The 18,996-nt window shown below is 41.1% G+C and overlaps 1 long non-coding RNA gene across 2 annotated transcripts in view; it reads right to left on the bottom strand.

The window, feature by feature from the left end:
• Positions 1-18,996, bottom strand: part of LOC310703525 — a 236,558-nt gene that overhangs the window by 141,727 nt on the left and 75,835 nt on the right. For both annotated transcript variants that reach the window (XR_014524216.1, XR_014524217.1), the window contains exons 7-10: positions 16,094-16,186; positions 14,179-14,219; positions 11,790-11,864; positions 7,195-7,267 (exon numbers count right to left, since the gene is read on the bottom strand). This is a non-coding gene — a long non-coding RNA (uncharacterized lncRNA). The remainder of the gene's footprint in view (positions 1-7,194; positions 7,268-11,789; positions 11,865-14,178; positions 14,220-16,093; positions 16,187-18,996) is intronic.

Genomic DNA, 18,996 nt, shown 5'->3' with positions numbered 1-18,996 from the left:
TGACAAGTAAAGACTCATCTTCAAATCTTGTGCAAGGAGTCTACTTTAACACTAAGGTTTGAGGGTGAAACTGCTGCATCACGCTGAATGACTCAAAAAATAGATAACAAACCACACCATGTTAGGCTACTTGCCATTTGGGGGGGGGGGGATGCCACTTGTCTGATGTTCAGCTGGGATGCAGAGTGTGCATCTAGCTGCATGTATTTTAACAGCTTCTCTACACTGCCATATAGATATATGAATCATAATGTGAAAAACAGCCCTATGACAAAGACTAAAATCTGCAATTGTTCAATCAAAGGAGCAGAGAGTGTGGGATATTAAATTCCCCTTACACTTAAAGGCTAACCTAACTAATTCAAATTTTATGAAACAAAATGAGAAATGAAACAGTGTCATTATCTGAAATGCACACTACATCTGGCTAGAGGAGCTGGCATGTGGCACTGCCACCAACTGTCTGTGTCATGTGTTATGTGGTTTTCCCCTGTTCTCATACCATACACCCCCCCCCGAGCCCAGGATCATTACAACAGGGACCCATAATGTTCTCACCCCCCTTCATGGATCACTGCCTTGCCGTGGTGAAGGGGCTTGAATAACTTAGAGAAGCTATGAGCTATGCCGTGCAGGGCCACCCAAGATGGACAGGTCATACTAGAGAGTTTTGACCGAACGTGATCCACCTGGAGCAGGAACCGGCAAGCCACTCCAGTATCCCTGCCAAGAAAACTCCATGGACAAAGACAACAGGCATATAAAAATTATGACGCTGGTAAAGCTACCAGCATGAGTTTGACCAAACTGCAGGAGGCAGTGGAAGACAGGAGTGCCTGGCGTGCTCTGGTCCATGGGGTCACAAACTAAACGACAACAATGTTCTCACCAACTGATCCCATCCCAGACACATATCTGCACCCAAGAATCCAAAAACACAAAACCCCAGGTTACAACTTAGCAATATTAGCCTCAACAAGCCTCAGCTGGGTCCTGTGGCAGCCCAACAGGACCATTAATCAATACTGGCTTGTGGGAGTCTCTCCCGCCAATGACAGATAAAGCCGCCGTCATTCTCAAGCAGACAGGTAAATGAAAATAAGTCCAGCAAAGCCTTCAGCTGAGATCTATGTAGTTCGACTCCTCAAACCCCAATAAAAGGGACCATCTCTCTCCTGCCAGCAGTGATGAGTTGGCGCATCTCGAGCATTCCCCAAGTTGGGAAAAGGAGGAAGGAGGAGGAGAAGCAGAACAGGGCTGACTGTGCGAATGCTCAAAATGACATCCTATCCTTTTCGCAATGACCCACCCTGCTCCAGTTTCTCTGATATACGAAGGTTAAAAATTACTTCTTGATACCCTGATGTTTAAATGCAAGCTATTCAGAATTATGAGATCAGGTTGAAACAGGTGCCATGATGAAAAGGGTACAGAGTTCTGGGGTTAAACAATCATTGCTCTCCAAATATCAATGTTAAAACCTTTCTTTTTTTCTGATGTCGGCTTTAATGTCTTTGAGCTTCGCAGAATGAGTGTTTCCCACAGAAATAAATTGCACACCATCTCTATAGTGCAGGCGGTTAAAGTAATCACTCATCAGCCCAACTTCTCATCTACAGCCAAGAACATTTGTATTAGCACTGATTAATCTGTGCTGGCATTAGCTGAAGTACAGAACCTCAGCCAAGATTACAGGAGGTCAAAACATTAAGCATATTTTTCTTTATATGCCACAGTATGCCTAACATTACAAAAAATAGACCTCGCTTTAATGCATGCAAGGAAGCATATTTCAATCAAGCCTAATTCCTCCTCGTTATTTTACTGTATTACCAAAACAGTAGGTCAGATCTTCGTGTGAAGATTAAATCTTGTACTTGCCTCCTTGGAGGAAATTGATTCATTTTAGCTAGCAAGTAACTTTTCCCCATCATCTTGTACTGTTTTACCCAACAGTTTTTTCCTGAGACACACTTCGCACCATGCCCCCTCCCCACCTTCAGATACATAGTTGCATAAGACCCCCCCCCCACTTCGTTCAGGCGATATTCCTGAAAGGAACATAGGAAGCTCCCTTACACTCAGTCCATTGTTCCATCTGGCTCAATATGGCCTGACCTGCAGAGGTTCTCTAGAACTTCAGACCGGGGTTCCTACCAGGAGATGGCAAGGATTGAACCTGAGACCATCTCCATGCAGAGCAGATGCTGAACCACTGAGCTATGGTCCTTCCCTCCTCTAGAAAAGGTGGTATGGGGGCCACCACATATGCTGGCCCTGCCCTCAACATCCCCTGCACACTCCCAACCTTCCTGTGTTGGGAGTGGGTTTCTAAGCATGTTCAGTTAAAAGCATATTAAAAGCTTGCTCAAAATCAAAATGTCTAATAACACACTGTTCAGACGTTTCTCTTCAACATGGGGAGGTAGAAGTGGAATATGTAGGGCTAGATACGTTGGGATTGGGGGGTGCCATGTACATCCGCATGCTCCCTACTCATGTCTGCATTCCTGTTCAGGCATAAGACCTGAACAGGGCTACTCTGGGTGAGCCTTTTGAGCTGGATAGAGAAGCCGTCCAATACCACCAGCAGTCAGACGGTGTGCTGCAGGGCAGAATCAGCACTAAACTGGGAGATGCCTGCAGAAGCTTTTGCTTCAGCAGCTTCTAAGCAGCAACTGAGGGTTTAAGAACTTGGCCTGGCTGCCCCACTCTCCCTGAAATACTAGTGTGGCTCTGATCCTGACTCCAACACAAGTTGCTTCATGTTGCCAAGTGAGTGCTTTCAGGACCAAACTTTGCTTTGTGCTCACTTGCATCTCTATTCCCGATGATGATCCCATGGTGCTTGTCGGTTATCTGGTTCTTCAGGTTGTGTTATTGTCCTGGGATATGATTTAAGGAATCGTTTTTAGGTGCCCTGTCTTGCCCCTGGTCCTGGGTTCATGGTGGGTCCTCTGAATGTGCCTAACTTCAGTTGTGGGATTTGGCAGACCCACAGTGGCATTTCACACAGCCATTGTATGCACACGGTACTTCTAATGCACAATTCTTAGAAAATCAGAAAGTTTGTGAAAATAAATTCCTACAATTTATTGAAAGAACTGAGAAAAAGTTCCCTTGAAAAGTAACTGTACAACATGAAATGCATTGAACTATTTCATAAAATAAAACTAATATTCTACGGCGTCTTTTGGATATTTGCCTCTTTTTTCTGTTGTGGATTAGAGCAGTTCCCTGTTTCCTGCTCATGTGAAAAACAGGCCATGTTTCGCCTATCATTCTCCACCTTCGACACAAGCCCATTAAATTCTATAGGAAAAGTAATATTACATCTTGCAGTGGAACTAATATCTATTAAGATATGGTTTTACACTTTCATTAATCACAGAGTCTCTCATTACAGAAAATGAGCCATTGCTAATATTACAAGCTAGAAAGCCTGGTGTGATATTGAACCAACCATGACATTTTCAGAGTTCTGTAAAATATAATTGCTGTCTTTGTCTCTCTAAAATAATCAGAAATAGCCCTGACTTTTCTTCCAAGTAGTATTTTAGATACGCTAAATAGATTGGAACTATATCTAATGTGATATGCTATGTTCATGGTTACAGCCTAGTGGGTGTCTTTTTTTCTTCTTAATTAAACCAGAACCAGTATTTTAAACAAATAATTCTTTTTTATACAGTAATATAGCAAAACTGTACTAGCAGACTGTATACAATGATTTGGGCTACAAAATCTGTTTCAACATACCTTCACAATACTTGGCGATAGTCAGCAAATCTACCTTTAATATTTGATTAGCATGTGCACATTTATAACCCACAAACTCCCTAAGAAAGAGCATTTTCAGTACATTGGATAGGGTTTAGCTGCATAAAAATCATTAATCACCATTGGAGCCATGCAGCTAATTCTCCATTCAAAATGCAATAAATGTAGCTTATGAGTAATAGCTACTATAATTTCATAGTGTAGTTGGGTAGGCTTTCAGTGTTCTGTTGAGGCTTAAGCCAAATGATTCCCACACATCACTATGAAAATAATATATGTGAGGTTATCCTCCCCAGTTCATTCTTTTAACCTCCAAAAACATATCAAAATAAAAAGCCATCACTTTTTTGTTGTTGTTGCAGCTGAACGAAAAAGCAATTGTTGGATGCTATTTGGATATGCTTACTCAGATAGTGGCAAGTGCATCTTTTTAAATGAGGAACTTCCCCAGTCATATATAAACTGGTGGCATTGGAGGGTTTCGCCTTAATAGAAAAGTGGGAGAGTGGGTGAGGGGTGCTAGACCCTCCCTCACCCATAACTTATTATTTATTTATTCATTTGAATATTTTTAGGTCACCTTTTAGGGCATAGCTCTTGCAACAAAAATAAGATACTGACAATTGGAATCAAAGAGATAACCACTTCAATGCAAAATTCAAGCTCATCATGCACCTCATAACAACATAAAAACCGTATGTTGGCACGTGTTGTGAAATCTCATCTTACAGTTTTATTTACAGATTTGGTGCTGGTGGTGGGGAACTTGATCCAAAGAGATCCGGCAACAGACTTGGAAAGGGGCCTGGACAGGCCTCGATTTATCCCCCGGGAGTGGACCCAAGCAATGGCTATTGGGCAATTTGGCCCACCCCCTGAGGGCATCCTGTGCCTGATTCTGCCTTCAATTGGTCAATCCGCAGGCAGGCCGCAATCCCCACCAGTTGACATTCCCAGATGGCAGACAAGGTCGTGGCCAGGCTACAATGGCCGTCAAAGGTAAGCGGACTTGGGGAAAAATACCACAAAAGGTGAAAATCTAGGTTTGCCTCATGTCTTTGCACTGAAAATGGTATACTCCAGGAGAGGCTGTTTTTCTGTGACAAGTCTTTGGGACAAGTTGATTTATCAAGCCCATCAGTTTACAATTGGGCTGTAATTCTTTGGAAGCCCTCACCAAATATGACTGGGAGTATACATTTTGATAACATTAGTAACAGCAACAAAAATAAGATGTGGCACAAACTGTAGCCCTATCCTGGAAGAATGAAAGAAATCACTCTTCTGGACAGGAAGGTGACAAGTGTGTTTTATCAAACTTAATTGAATTCAAGTTACAATTATTAACAGCAAAACAAAAAAATGTCACTGCTGGCAATAAAAATGCAGCATGGTTACAAGCTAGGGTAAACCTAGGGAGGGTGGGAAGAAGGACCAATTACTCTAAGAATGGAATTGCTCAAGGTAAATGTGAAATAGACAGGTTTGCGTGATTTTTTTAAAGAGAGGAAGTAATAACTGCATGCAATTTTCTCCTTGTAAATATAGGGTTGTGGGGTTTGTTTGTTTTTTAGTTATTTCAAACATTTCTACCCTGCACCTCCTATTATTTAAGAAGGTTTACAGACACCCAGAGAAGTAGGGCTGGCCCACTATATTTTGCTGCATCACATATAACGGCAGAAATACAACAGCATCCCCCAGTTGGTGCTTTCCTAGCAGTCATGATACATAGGATCCAAGATCAGGAATGTTCTTTGGTGACAAAAGCACTCCCCCCCCCCCTCTCTGGCAGTAAAAATAAGGTAAAGGACCCCTGATTATTAGGTCCAATCGTGACCGACTCTGGGGTTGCGGCGCTCATCTCGCTTTATTGGCCGAGGGAGCCGGCGTACAGCTTCCGGGTCATGTGGCCAGCATGACTAAGCAGCTTCTGGCAAACCAGAGCAGCGCACAGAAATGCCGTTTACCTTCCCACCAGAGCGGTACCTATTTATCTAATTGCACTCTGACGTGCTTTTGAACAGCTAGGTTGGCAGGAGCAGGGACCGAGCAATGCGAGCTCACCCAGTCGCGGGGATTCGAACTGCCAACCTTCTGATTGGCAAGTCCTAGGCTCTGTGGTTTAACCCACAGCGCCACCCGCGTCCCATCTGGCAGTAAAAATACAATATAATAATAAATAACGAAGAATGTGCTATCTAGTCCATGACACCAAAGATCTGCTACCTGAAGCAGCCACCTTGCTCTGCCAAATGGCAGAGCCAACCCTACTGAAAAGATGTAAAAATAATAGAAACAATCTATTGTACCAACTACAAAGGATGTTCAACTATTAATTTATAAATCACACTTGGAGTTAAATAGATACAATTGCCACTTCTACATGATGACTCATTACTGGTTCAATTTAAAGGCAATGCAGGTAGCACTTATTTCAGTAAGTCAGCAGATCATACCAGATTAGTTACAATCTGAGACCTCCAGTTATAGGGCGGTATATAAATTCAATAAATGATGATGATGATGATGAATGACTGAATACCTATTGCTTGTTTAAGTCTGTATGTCTAAAAGCTAGTTCTTTAGCAGTAGCTCCTGTCAAAAAATAGCTATTGACAACAAACATGCCGGGCTCCTTGTTATAAAAAAGCACATTAAGATTCAAAGAACTGTATCACTGAAGAAGAACAACAACAATAACAAAAATTGCAAACCACAACTACTGCTATACTGCCAACATGAAAAATAGAACTTGGAACCTGGATTTGGATGAGTAAGATTCAGCTAAGAGTTCAAATTAATTGCGATGAAGTTGGAAAAAACCACATAGCAGTTTTTAACTATTTTATTTTCTTTCCAGAAAATAAGAGTTGAAAGCTCACGTGAGACATCATGCGCATGTCTTTAGTTTGTGCCTTTCATCAGCTTGTTTTCCTTCCGGATGCCTTTGGAAATTGTGTGTTAGTTCCATCAGAATCACTTTGAATTAAACCCTCCTGTTACCCATTGCAAAACAGGCTAAAAAGCACCTGGCAATTTTCAAGAGGTTAAGTAGCTATGATCTGCAAGCTGCCCATGCCGCAGCCTGATGAGAAGATGCAATTTGACACAATGTCTAATCTGCTGTGACATTCAAGTTTTAAGTGACGTTCAAGGAGACGGAAGGGCTGGCGCTTGAACGTATCCCAATGTGCACTGGTATTCTGTCTGTTAACTTTCTAATGAAGCATGATTGAGTAAAGTAATGAAGAGTTTACAGAGAGCCCCAGGAAACCAATTTCCAATTTTGTGACCAGCAGGCTTTAAACTTCACGGCAGCATTTGCTTATTTTGTCTAGAAGGGGACTAGGATACTAAATGCCATTTCTACTTTGTGAGTCAGACAGACTTTTCTAATCCCCACACACTTACTTTCTAATGAATGTCTCCTTCTCCTGATCCATTTCCTCCCCATCCATAGTTGTTATGTATAGGGCGAGTGGCTCTAATAAAAAAGAAAGGAAAGAAAAGAAAAGGGGGGTGGGGAGATTACAGTGAGAAATGAAATTCTAATCACTTCAAAAATCAGAAGTATTGCAAGCCTTCTGCACAGAAAGAGATTTTAATCTTCAGCCTGCCCTTGCTGAACTCTGGTGGAAAGAATATAAGAAGGACGTAGCAGGATCATTTTTATGAGAGAAAACCCACATTGATCAAAGCAGAGCTGAACATTTATGCTTTACCTTAGTTCCATGATGCTAAAGCAAATATATAACATCCCCACACAAACTCTATTTAAATATAGCTGCTTCACGTGGACTTATCGGCAAATGTTATCCTTGTATTACAGAATGCTAAAGCAGAAAACCAAGGTTAATGATAAAGAAGTTATTTTCAAATATGTTCTAAAGAATTTTGGGGTGTCTTGGTAGCTCATCAGGAGTTCCTCAATGACAAGATCAGTGGTGGTGGATAAGCATCTCTGAAAGGTGAGGTGCCCATCATTTCTCTGCAATCCCAAATGGAAAACTACACATTTCAGAATACTGTGACACACAGCCTTGCTGCAACCACTCCAGAATGCAGTTAGGGGATTGTCTGATTAAAAACCCCAATAGTTTTGACTGACTATATATCCATGATGGTCAGAATAAAAGCACTACTTCACATAATGCATAATTAATTTATGCAACAGATGAGAAACCTGTGGCCCTCCAAGTGTTGTTGGAGTCCTGTTCCCATCAAACCCTAGACAGCATGGCGAATGGTCATGGATGATGGGAGTTGTAGTCCCAACAACTTATGGGAGGGCCTCAGGTGACCAAAGAACTTGGCCGACCTTGGGTTCTATGTACCCCCCATTCCTCTCATAGAGTTATAAACAGAGTGCTTTAAAAATCAATGCGTCTTCCCAGGAAACACTGGGAACTGTAGCTTGAGGGGAAGGGATAGGGGTCTCTCAACACCTGTCAATTCCTTTAAAAAGCTGCATTTCCCGGGATTCTTTGAGGGGGGCCATGATTGTTCAGAGCGGTATAGCACTACCTTAAATGCATAGTATGGATGGGACCTAAGTGCTTAGTCAAGCTCTAAGTCCAATGGGGGTGTGAACAAGGGAAGCAAATTGGAGAGAGACAATAAAAGGAATGTTTAAGATGTGCAAAGCTTTCAGTATATATGAAAGCAAGTCAGTTCATTTCCACTCAGTCTTATGCACTATACCTATTTCTTAATTAAGCCCCCACTCCCAATTTAACAGCAGGAAAAGATTTCAAGGGCAGGGGCTACACAGAGGTTCCCGATAAAATGATGGACAGGTATTTGCCAGGGACCCTCTGTATCTCAGATTATCTTGCCTCAGGGCACAAGGTTGTTATTAGGTGGACTGAACCCCAGCCATTATTTAAAATGGCAATCTGTCAGTTGCATGCCATGGAACGGAACATACTTCATACTGGCAAAAAGAAAGAAAGAGCTTTCTTTTATCAAGTGGAGGAAAAAGATAAAAGCATTGCCTACTTGAAAAATCAGACTTGCATTTCCCTACTATAATGTTGCTATCTCACATCCCTGTGACTTGCTGAAGATGGGAGACAACTCATAAATTTGTGTGAGGGGTTTAAGGACTTGAAGAGTATAAAAGGTCATAGAAGCACTCTGTCAGAACTGAATTCTTTTATCACATCACACTTAATTTGGAGGTGGGAAGGGAAGGAAATATTATTTGCTTTAAACAAATAGCAAGGAATCCTTTAGTTGTCCTGTGAAATCCTGTGCCCATTTTAATGCTTAGTAGTCTCCTTTTGATGGTTAGGGAATACTCCACACCCCTTGATTTTGTGACATATCCCTCCTGTTTTGATGGGAAGGGGAAGGAAAAAGAAATCCGAGATCTTCAGATGGCTGGCCAAGAACCACTAACCCACCTTATAAGGGTTCTGTTGGAGAACAGTAGGATACAATGGAATAAGCCCATGAGCTGTCCTAAGATCCTTGGAGGAAGTGGACTACATATGCAGTAAATAAAAGCATACTAGGATTTGCTTCTTTTAAACCCACAAGTCCAGCAACACATCAAAAATGCCTCCTAACAATTATCTACTCACAAAAAAATTATCAATTCAATTCCATGCATGTCTGCTCAGAAGTAAATTCTGATGTATTCAAAGGAGCTTACTCTCAGGTAACTGTAGGAATACAACTGAAGGTCAGGACTAGGGAGAAAGCTCAATTGCACACAGTGGACTTGCTTCTGAATATATGCATAGGATTGTGAAGCACCAACAACACTCAAAACATGGAATCCTATCCCAGAGAGATCCATGCACATGCACCCACACCCACACACCCCCTTCGTGAGATCATGTTTAGAACTCCTATATTCAGGAACTGCTGTGCCCATCATATTTGCAGTTACCCCACCACTTGTAGCACTGAACATCTGTATTTAAGTGGGACCACAATGCCTTGCATTCCCTGCTCTAATTATAGAGTTCAAAAACCTTTTGGGCTGCAGTATGCAGAGAAGGGAGAGGCAGCATTTCTGACAAGAGGCTCCTGTTTTTACAACTAATTGGGCCAGCAGATTTGGGATATAGAAGATTCTGACAGCCAGCACATTTGGTAACACAAAGATGTCAAAACAAACTATAGCTAGCAAAGCCTGACAGCAACTCCCCCCCCCCCGCCTTATGTTAGGAAAGCAGAGGATGTGACCCATTATAGTATAACAGCCCTTCACAACTGTAGCCCAAATCATTATATTGTCTCTACTGCCAGCATCGTCTTCCTGCTGAGCAAAAGGGCAACATGAAATGCTCCTTCTGAGAATCTCTAGATGTGGAAAAAACAAATGCCTGATAGCTTGTGATAATTCAGATATACATCAACAAAAGAACTGCCATGCAATAGGCAGCACATGGCCTGTGCATTGTAAGGATTCCTATGGATCAACATGCATAGTAAAATAAATGGAAATATGTGAAGTCAAATATTTGAGTATTTGAATAGGAGAATTGGCCCACAACAGCTCAGTGTTCACAGGAGAAAATATTAACCTAACCTGTAGCTTGAAAACCTAAATGCCCCTTCTTTGAAATACAGCTGGCCAGACAGAATATGCTTCAAAAGCCCAGGTGGAGAACAGATCAACTCCATTGTCCAAATGTAGCTATACCATCTTTAAATTGAATGTTGTCACACACCAAAACTGATGTGAATAGGCTAAAATCATTAGTACTCATAATATGGAAGCTATGGCCAAGGGCCACTGCATTGATCAAGCCTTCAAGAGAGCAGAGATTGGCATGGGAAGAAGGAAAGGAGCTATGGTATGGACTCCTCCCTTGTTACCATGGAGTTCTAGAAGCCTTCTTAGAAGCTATGCTACACCAGCATGGAAATAGCCAGGATACAGTTTTGCATGGGCAGGCTACACAATGCTCAAATTATAGGCAGTGGGGGGAAGAGAGGAGAGTTGGGCACCTCTGAAAAAGACAATAAAGTATTATATGGATTTCCATAAAATTTCCATGTGCTGATCTATATGCGGGTTCAGAAATAATTACTATAATTTAAATAAAAATACCAAGCATCTCACCATAGTGGAGAACTCTGCCATCAGATGACCTGTTCAATCCAGCTGCGTACTGTAGCTAGGAAACTTCAAGACACCTGCTTTACCTTCCTACGGTTCTTTAAATGAGATGTGGACCAAAAGTGAAAGATAAACTAAAATTGGTGAGAGTCAGGAGGTGGGGCTTGTGGGGCCTCCTCCTTTTACTTCCATATTTTTGAGCTCTATTGCCATGTACAGTAGTACCTCAGGTTACATATGCTTCAGGTTACATACTCTTCATGTTACACACTCCACTAACCCAGAAATAGTGCTTCAAGTTAAGAACTTTGCTTCAGGATAAGAACAGAAATCGGGCTCCGGCTGCGTGGCGGCAGCAGGAGGCCCCATTAGCTAAAGTGGTGCTTCAGGTTAAGAACAGTTTCAGGTTAAGAATGGACCTCCGGAAGGAATTAAGTACTTAACCCGAGGTACCACTGTACACTAAAATCTGAGACCAAAAACAGGTAGATTTCCTATTACCTGATCTTCTGACTGGGAACATCTATTTATTGTCTGGATTAAGCTTCAGCTTATCCACCCCATACCAATTCCAGGCATTGTTTTAGAAACACTACAACTTCCTTGGACTGTGATAAAAAAATTTTTTAGCATTCCCAGATGATGTAGGTAATCGAGATCCATTTTAATACATCTTTATTAGTTCATGTTATGGAAAAGAGACAGCTGTGGTCACCTTGATGGACAAATTATTCCTTTTGAATAAGTCCTTTAAATGTATTTTGGCACAATAGCTGTCCATTATCCACACTGTATTTACTCAGTAAAATTAGCAGAACGAAGTGGACAGGAAAAGCGAAATGGGAAAACAAGAACTATGAAAATAATGAAATTTCAATGTACCACTAAACTATAACATGTGTAATGCCATAAACAGCCATTAAATACTTACCAGTCCATTTCTTTTTATCTCCGTCATCTCTTATCTGTCAATTATTCCTAGGGATCTTTTCTTCTCTTGCTAAGCCTAAGGAAGCAAATTTAATTTGAGTGACTTCTTGCCTGTTATCTCCATCTAAAATGACTGATGGCATTTTTAGATTTAGTAGAAGTTTCATAGTATAGAAAAGAAATTAAAATGCATCAATTCTTTCTAAAACTGCATTAGTAATTTTAGTTTTCATGGGGATTGGTGCCTTGTTAGCCATCATCAAGTGTTATAATTAGAAGTTAAATAAACACATTTAACATGGGGTAAGTATTTAGCATGGGGTAAGCATGCCAACTTTGTCCCCACATGGTTGTTCCCGTCATCCTCCAAATTATAGAGACCAATCTTCTGAAGCAAAAAGACTTCTGTCCTAAGGGAGGCTTCCTACATGTTTTAGAATCCTGGGAAACCAGGATTCTAAAATGTTCAGGGAAACTCCTTGAGTGCAGAAAGATCACCCTATCAAAGGGTAGAGCTTGTGTGCTCATCCCCCACTGCTACACCAAGTGTTTATTTACCATATTTTTTTCCGTGTATAAGACGGCCCCATGCATAAGACGAACCCTATGTTTCTGAACCCAAAATTAAGAAATCGATATTTCTTGAGTTGTTGAGCTTCTTCTTCTTCTTATCTGCTTTTTTTGCAGAGGTGAGTCTTCAATTGTTGAGGTTTTTAGAGGAAAGTTATCCAAAGTTGTTGAGCTTTCTGGAAGGAGGTCGCAACCAATCGCCCACCTGCCCACTGCTGCCAATCACCTGCCCACTCACCCCCTCTGCATTCACTATCCATGTATAAGACAACCCCTATTTTTTGCCTATTTTAATAGCAAAAAAAATTGTCTTACACACGGTAAAAATACGGTAACTTCTAGTAGTAACATCTGAAGTTTTTCAACTATCGAGCAAACACTTGAGTTCCTACTGCAACTCCTAATATGAAAGCAGTTTGTAAGCCTAAAACTTATTCCAACAGGAGTATGAGTATTTTCATATGGAACAGTGTATATCCCAATCAGAAATGGTTTTCCACTTTCAAACTCTGCTATCCACTAAAAAAGGAAAGAAATTTAAAGGCTGTGGCAGTTCAGCTGCAAATATATTTGGAATGTAATATCAGTACTGAGAAATTCCAGATGAGGTTCCAATGACCTTTGGAATAGACAACACAGTTGTCAGAATGATGGATGATAAACTGATGTTAGATCTAGGACCCCTGGTTGTTTTAGTCACTTTGGACTTGTATAGCAGCATTTGATACAATTGACTATAGGAGGCTGGTTAGGCTGTTGCTTCTGCTGTGTCAAGAACTGCCAAAGTAGTCATCTCAGTCATAAAAGTGAAGTCACCTGGTAATGGTGGACAAGTTATGTATCATCTTTAAGTTAAGTTGAAACTGGCATCCATGAAGGTTCCATTCTATTATCCACATTATTTGGCATTTATACAAACATACCCTTGGGCATGTAATGGCTAAATGTAGGGATGAGTGCCATTTTATAGGCTAATTATGCACATAGTTAAGTCATTGCACAACGCCTCTTCTGTGGAAGCAATCCTGAATAAAAACAAGCCACTAGCATGTCAAAGCTACCTTGTACTGAGCACAATTTATTCACTCAGTCAGAAGGAGGCTGAGGTGCTGCTAGTAAGGCAATGTAGCAAGTAATGGGGTTGTCTTCTACATCCATGAGCCCTGCATGTTGAAGAGGTCCAAGCGTAGCTAGTGAATTTCGGCGCAATCTTTGCTTCAGAAATGTACAGGCTCACAATATGAATTCATATTTGTCATAGACTGACCTTAATACTGTTCTGTCTGGGAGCGTGAGGAACAGAAAACACTGGGAGGCATTCTCTAGCTACAGCTACCTGTAGCAGCTGTCAAAAATGATAGCTGCATGAGACTCAGACAGCCTTTAGTACATGTGCTGCTTCATTTAGAAGCTATGTTGTTTTTATAATGAAAATGCTCTGCATCTGTCAATAAGAGTTCCCATTAAAGGTTAGGCCACATAGCTTCTATGTTGTCTTTTATTAGTCTGATGTTAAGTGGTCCAAGTTGCTTTCCCTGCCCCACCTAGCCAAAAGAAAAGGACAGAAATGGGGAAGGACTGGGAAAATATATCCTCAATTAAGAAATGAATAAAGAAAAACTATGGGTCTGTGCAATAATTGTTGGAGAGGTTGGGGGGATCTCCTAGCATAGTTAGCACAATGGTGATTGCTACAAAGCACATTGAATTTTGGTCAGATTTTATAGCATCCATCCTTGAACAAATGTTCCCCATAAAAAACTTAGGTTAGAATAAATCACAGACACTTAGCTTTGCAAATAAGTGAAGATTTTACTCACAAAGTTCCAGAAGTTCCAGCAAACAAGTTTCCATCTGCTGGCTGTAAAATAAAGGAAAAGGTTCCAATGGCTTAAAAAGAAAAGAACTTTGTTTCCTTAAAAAAGAATAATGCAGTCTTTACATTAGCAAAGATGCAGATAGTAAAAATACATTTTTAGAGAAATTTTCCATTCACCTGGTATTTCTTGCAGCTGGGAACTGTTGGAGATACTATAAAGAACAGGTTTTATCCAACCCTTTCTCCACATATATTATGAAATAATTATAATGGTCATCAAGTACATGGATTCTAAGAGACGTCTGTGTGGTTCTGGTATTCAGATGCTGGACAGATTACTTTATGGAGGGAGGTGTCATGATCCAGAGTCCAGCAGTGACCAAGACACTGCAGAGTCACCCACTAAGCACAGAAGTGCATAGAAACACAGAAGTGTCAATCTGCAGCATATCCCTGGCAAAGGCAAAACTTTTTGGCTCTCTGGCAGGATGCCAATTAGCAGCTACAGCAGTCTAAATTCTCTCTCTCTCTCTCTCTCTCTCTCTCTCTCTCTCTCATGGTCTATATAGCAGTCTAGCTAGCATGACACTCCTTTCCAGCTCTTTTCCATCTAGCAAAACACCAGGCTATACTATGCTAGGTGTTTCCTTAGAAATCTCACTTTTCCTTAAACAAAAATCCCTATTTCCACTCCTTTCTCTCACCCCGCAGTTCCAGCTCACTCATTAATGCCACCACTAGAAATTGTGTGGTCTTTTTTGTTTTTAAAATAGTTTAATAATTAAACTTTCTCCAATAACTTTATTTTTAACTTAGCTTAAGATAATTTCTAGCCACCACAGCAAAGCCATGGTAGAGCAGGCAACCTCCTCCATCTTCCCCAGAATGCCTTGCTCTGAAGCCACCACCACCACCATCCCCATCCTTCTTCAGAGCAAGACAGAAGGGAAGGGGAAAGGAAAACCAAAGCATAGCTAAACCTCTGACCACATTATCAGCAGCAAAGCAGTTGATGGGGGCTGACAAGGAGAGAAGTGGACAAGCAGGGTAGTAGCATTGGAATAGGAACAGGAGTAAGGTACATTTTAGATATTCAGTTACACTGAGTTAAACAGGTTTTCCTGTGGATTCCTGTGTTCCTTTTAGCAAAATCTAACAGCCTTTATTGTCATTTTTCTTGACCTGTTTACCATCTTTTTTTGTAATTCCCCACCTATCACTGGAAGACTCATGAGTTGCATTTCCCCCATAATTTTCTTTTAGTCAGGTTTCTAATGATCACAACAAACACAGAAATGCCATATTATGTAAACTAGGAATCATAGCAAATATGCAAATCCAGAATTAACATAAATTCCTACTAGACTTAAAAGGAATCATGTTGTCCTGTATTTTCAAGAAAATGTCACTTCTTTCTAGCTCCCCCTCCTTCCTTTCTTCTTGGACCCATTCAGACTAATAATTTTAAATGGAAGTTAAACACAACCTCAAGGATTTTCTAAGAAAACTTAAATTAGCAAATTGCTACTACGCTCATTTATGTTTGTGATGAACTGATGACTGTGTAAATTATTTGACAAGCACATATAATAAGCAAAGCTGCCAGAAACCCCCCAGTTAAATACAAACTGACAGCATCTCTCAAAAGCCTAGTTCAAATTAACCTTGGGCTCTTTCAAAGCACACACATGCCTTTGGTGCTCTGCCAAAGGATATATGTATATCCTTGTTTTTGTTCCATGAAAATTTGCTATATTCAGAACAATTCTGGTCTTGATTTTTTATCATCACTTGTTTAGTCTGCACTAAGTGAATCATTATTTGTCTATGCATCTATGATTAGCTAAAAAATAATAATCATTTTGGCTCCACCAATAACTTTTCCCCTACAAAAAAACCACAAGTGTCACACTTACCTTGGCTGTTAGAATAGCACTGATTAGGTCCATTGCAGGAACAATTTTGCTATTGTTTACAGAATCTAGTTTGACTTTTCCTTTCTTCATACACTATCAAAAGAAAAAAAAGAATTTTTCATGGCACCAATTCCAAAACCCCAATAAATTGCAAGGAACTGTTTGGTCACATTCTACTGAAGGCCCCAGAGGATGGAAACATCCATAATGTTTTTTTTATGCCTTGCTACTTTTTAAAATTTTTTATTTTTTCAAACTGCTGCCCAGTTTCAAAAGTGGAATTTGTAAAATTGCACCAGCTCTTCATGAGGAAATACATGAGGCCCTTGCTTTGTTGTGGGTCTAATGCCCCAATACACACTGTTCCTGACTCTTGGTGACCCTGTCCATAAGCCCCAGCCATCACAGTCAATATAACTGGAACTGATGGGAGTTGTGGTCTAAAACATATTAGAAACTATAGTTCCATGCTGCATTAAGGGAGACTCCTGGGGACATTTAGAGGCTGACTGAAAAGGAGCAATCTCAGGGCTTTTTCTCAGCCAGAACTCACCGGGACTCAGTTCCGGCACCTCTCAGATGGATGCCATTGCCATTATAAGGGAATGATGAGTTTGGGCACCTCTTTTTCTATAAAAATAGCACTGGGCAACCTCATGGAAATAATTAGCCCCTTGTCTGGTTACAACAGTTCTTTACAGAGGGAGAGGGGGCTGAGCAGAGGGGTACAGTCTGTTAGCTGGGAAAACCTTCCCCTCAGGTGGCACAAGACCAAGGGTGTCTGGGAGGCAGTCGTTATAATTACATTTATATACCCTTCATGGATTACTGCTTTGTTGTGGTGAAGGGGCTTGAATAACTCAGAGAAGCTATGAGCTATGCCGTGCAGCACCACCCAAGATGGATAGGTCATAGTGGAGAGTTTTGACTAAACGTGATCCACCTGGAGCAGGAACTGGCAAGCCACTCCAGTATCCTTGCCAAGAAAACTCCATGGACAAAGACAACAGGCATATATGTCACTGTTATGATGCTGGAAGATGAGCCCCTCAGGTCGGAAGGCATCCAACATGCTACTGAAGAAGAGCAGAGGACAAGTACAAGTAGATTCAGAGCTGATGAAGTGGCTGGGCCAAAGCCGAAAGGTCGCTCAGTTGCAGATATGCCTGGAAGCGAAAGGAAAGTCCAATGCTGTAAAGAAAAATATTGCATAGGAACCTGAAATGTAAGAACCACGAACCTTGGTAAGCTGGGTGTGGTCAAAAATGAGATGGCAAGAATAAATATTGACATCCTGGGCACCAGTGAACTAAAATGGATGGGAATGGGCAAATTCAGTTTGGATGACCATCATATCTACTACTGTGGGCAAGAACCCAGTAAAAGAAATGGAGTGGCCCTCATAGTCAACAAAAGAGTGGCGAAAGCTGTACTGGGATGCAGTCTCAAAAATGATAGATTGATCTCGATACAAATTGAAGGCAGACCTTTTAACATCACAGTAATCCAACTTTATGCACCAACTACCGGTGCTGAAGAAACTGAAATTGACCAATTCTATGAAGACTTACAACACCTTATAGAAGTGACACCAAAGAAGGATGTTCTTCTCATTATAGGGGATTGAAATGCTAAAGTAGGGAATCAAGAGATAAAAGGAACAGCTGGCAGGTTTGGCCTTGGAGTACAAAACGAAGCAGGGCAAGGGCCAGTAGAGTTCTGTCTCCAATACCAAAATTCGACGCATGCACACCACACCTCTCTCGCTCCATTCTAAAGAATAGTGTCCCCTGTGGTGCCCCCAAGATTGTGGGGGTGGGACTTCTACTTCTTGGCAAGTCCACCCAACCTTCATATTAACTCGCTGTTTATTAGTGTAAACATGTTCCTTACTTTGATTCTATAAAATCTGCATGTTGACAATTACATTTTAAAACAAAATTAAATGTACCAAAACCCGTGAGAGGACTTAGATGTTTTAAATGATACTAGGACTATGAAAGTGTTTTGGATGTTGTTATATCTCTGGACAGCATCTTAAAAAGCATAGACATCACCTTGCCAACAAAGGTTCGTATAGTTAAAGCTATGGTTTCCCCAGCAGTGATGTATGGAAGTGAAAGCTGGACCATAATGAAGGCTGATCGCCAAAGAATTGATGCTTTTGAATTATGGTGCTGGAGGAGACTCTTGAGAGTCTCATGGACTGCAAGAAGATCAAACCTATCCATTCTGAAGGAGTGCTCACTGGAAGGACAGATCCTGAAGCTGAGGCTCCAATACTTTGGCCACCTCATGAGAAGAGAAGAGAAGACTCCCTGGAAAAGATTGAGAGTACAAGGAGCAGGGGATGACAGAGGGCGAGATGGTTGGACAGTGTCCTCGAAGCTACAAACATGAGTCTGACCAAACTGCGGGAGGCAGTGGAAGACAGGAGTGCCTGGCGTGCTCTGGTCCATGGGGTCACGAAGAGTCGGACACGACTAAACAACTAAACGACAATCATGTTTTCTCCAAAGAGCTCAAGGTGACATACACACTTCTGCCTCCCATATTTTATCCTCACAACAACCCTATGAGGTAAGGCGGAGAGATAGCAACTAGCCCCAGATTTGAATCCTGATCTACCATATGCTAATCCAGCACTTTAACCACAACACCACATTGGCTATAGTCTATAAACTTGATTCCTGCCTCTGCTGAAATCCTGTAATTTGAATAATTTAATATTGAGAGAGAGAATAACATTAGTTTTATCAACGGAGGAGAAACAGTCACATAGAACCACCTTTGCAGAATGGGGGGTGGGGGGATATTGTGCTGCTAGTATTTTACATGATCTAGTTATTTCTGGTAGAAGGGTGATCAGAACAATTTTTCAGGTTCTATATGAAAAATTAATG

This window comes from Podarcis liolepis (genome assembly GCF_965112155.1).
Source record: "Podarcis liolepis genome assembly, chromosome: 3".
NCBI lineage: Eukaryota > Metazoa > Chordata > Lepidosauria > Squamata > Lacertidae > Podarcis > Podarcis liolepis.
The sequence above is the reverse complement of the archived record's forward strand: the minus strand, read 5'-3'. Positions and strand labels throughout refer to the sequence as shown.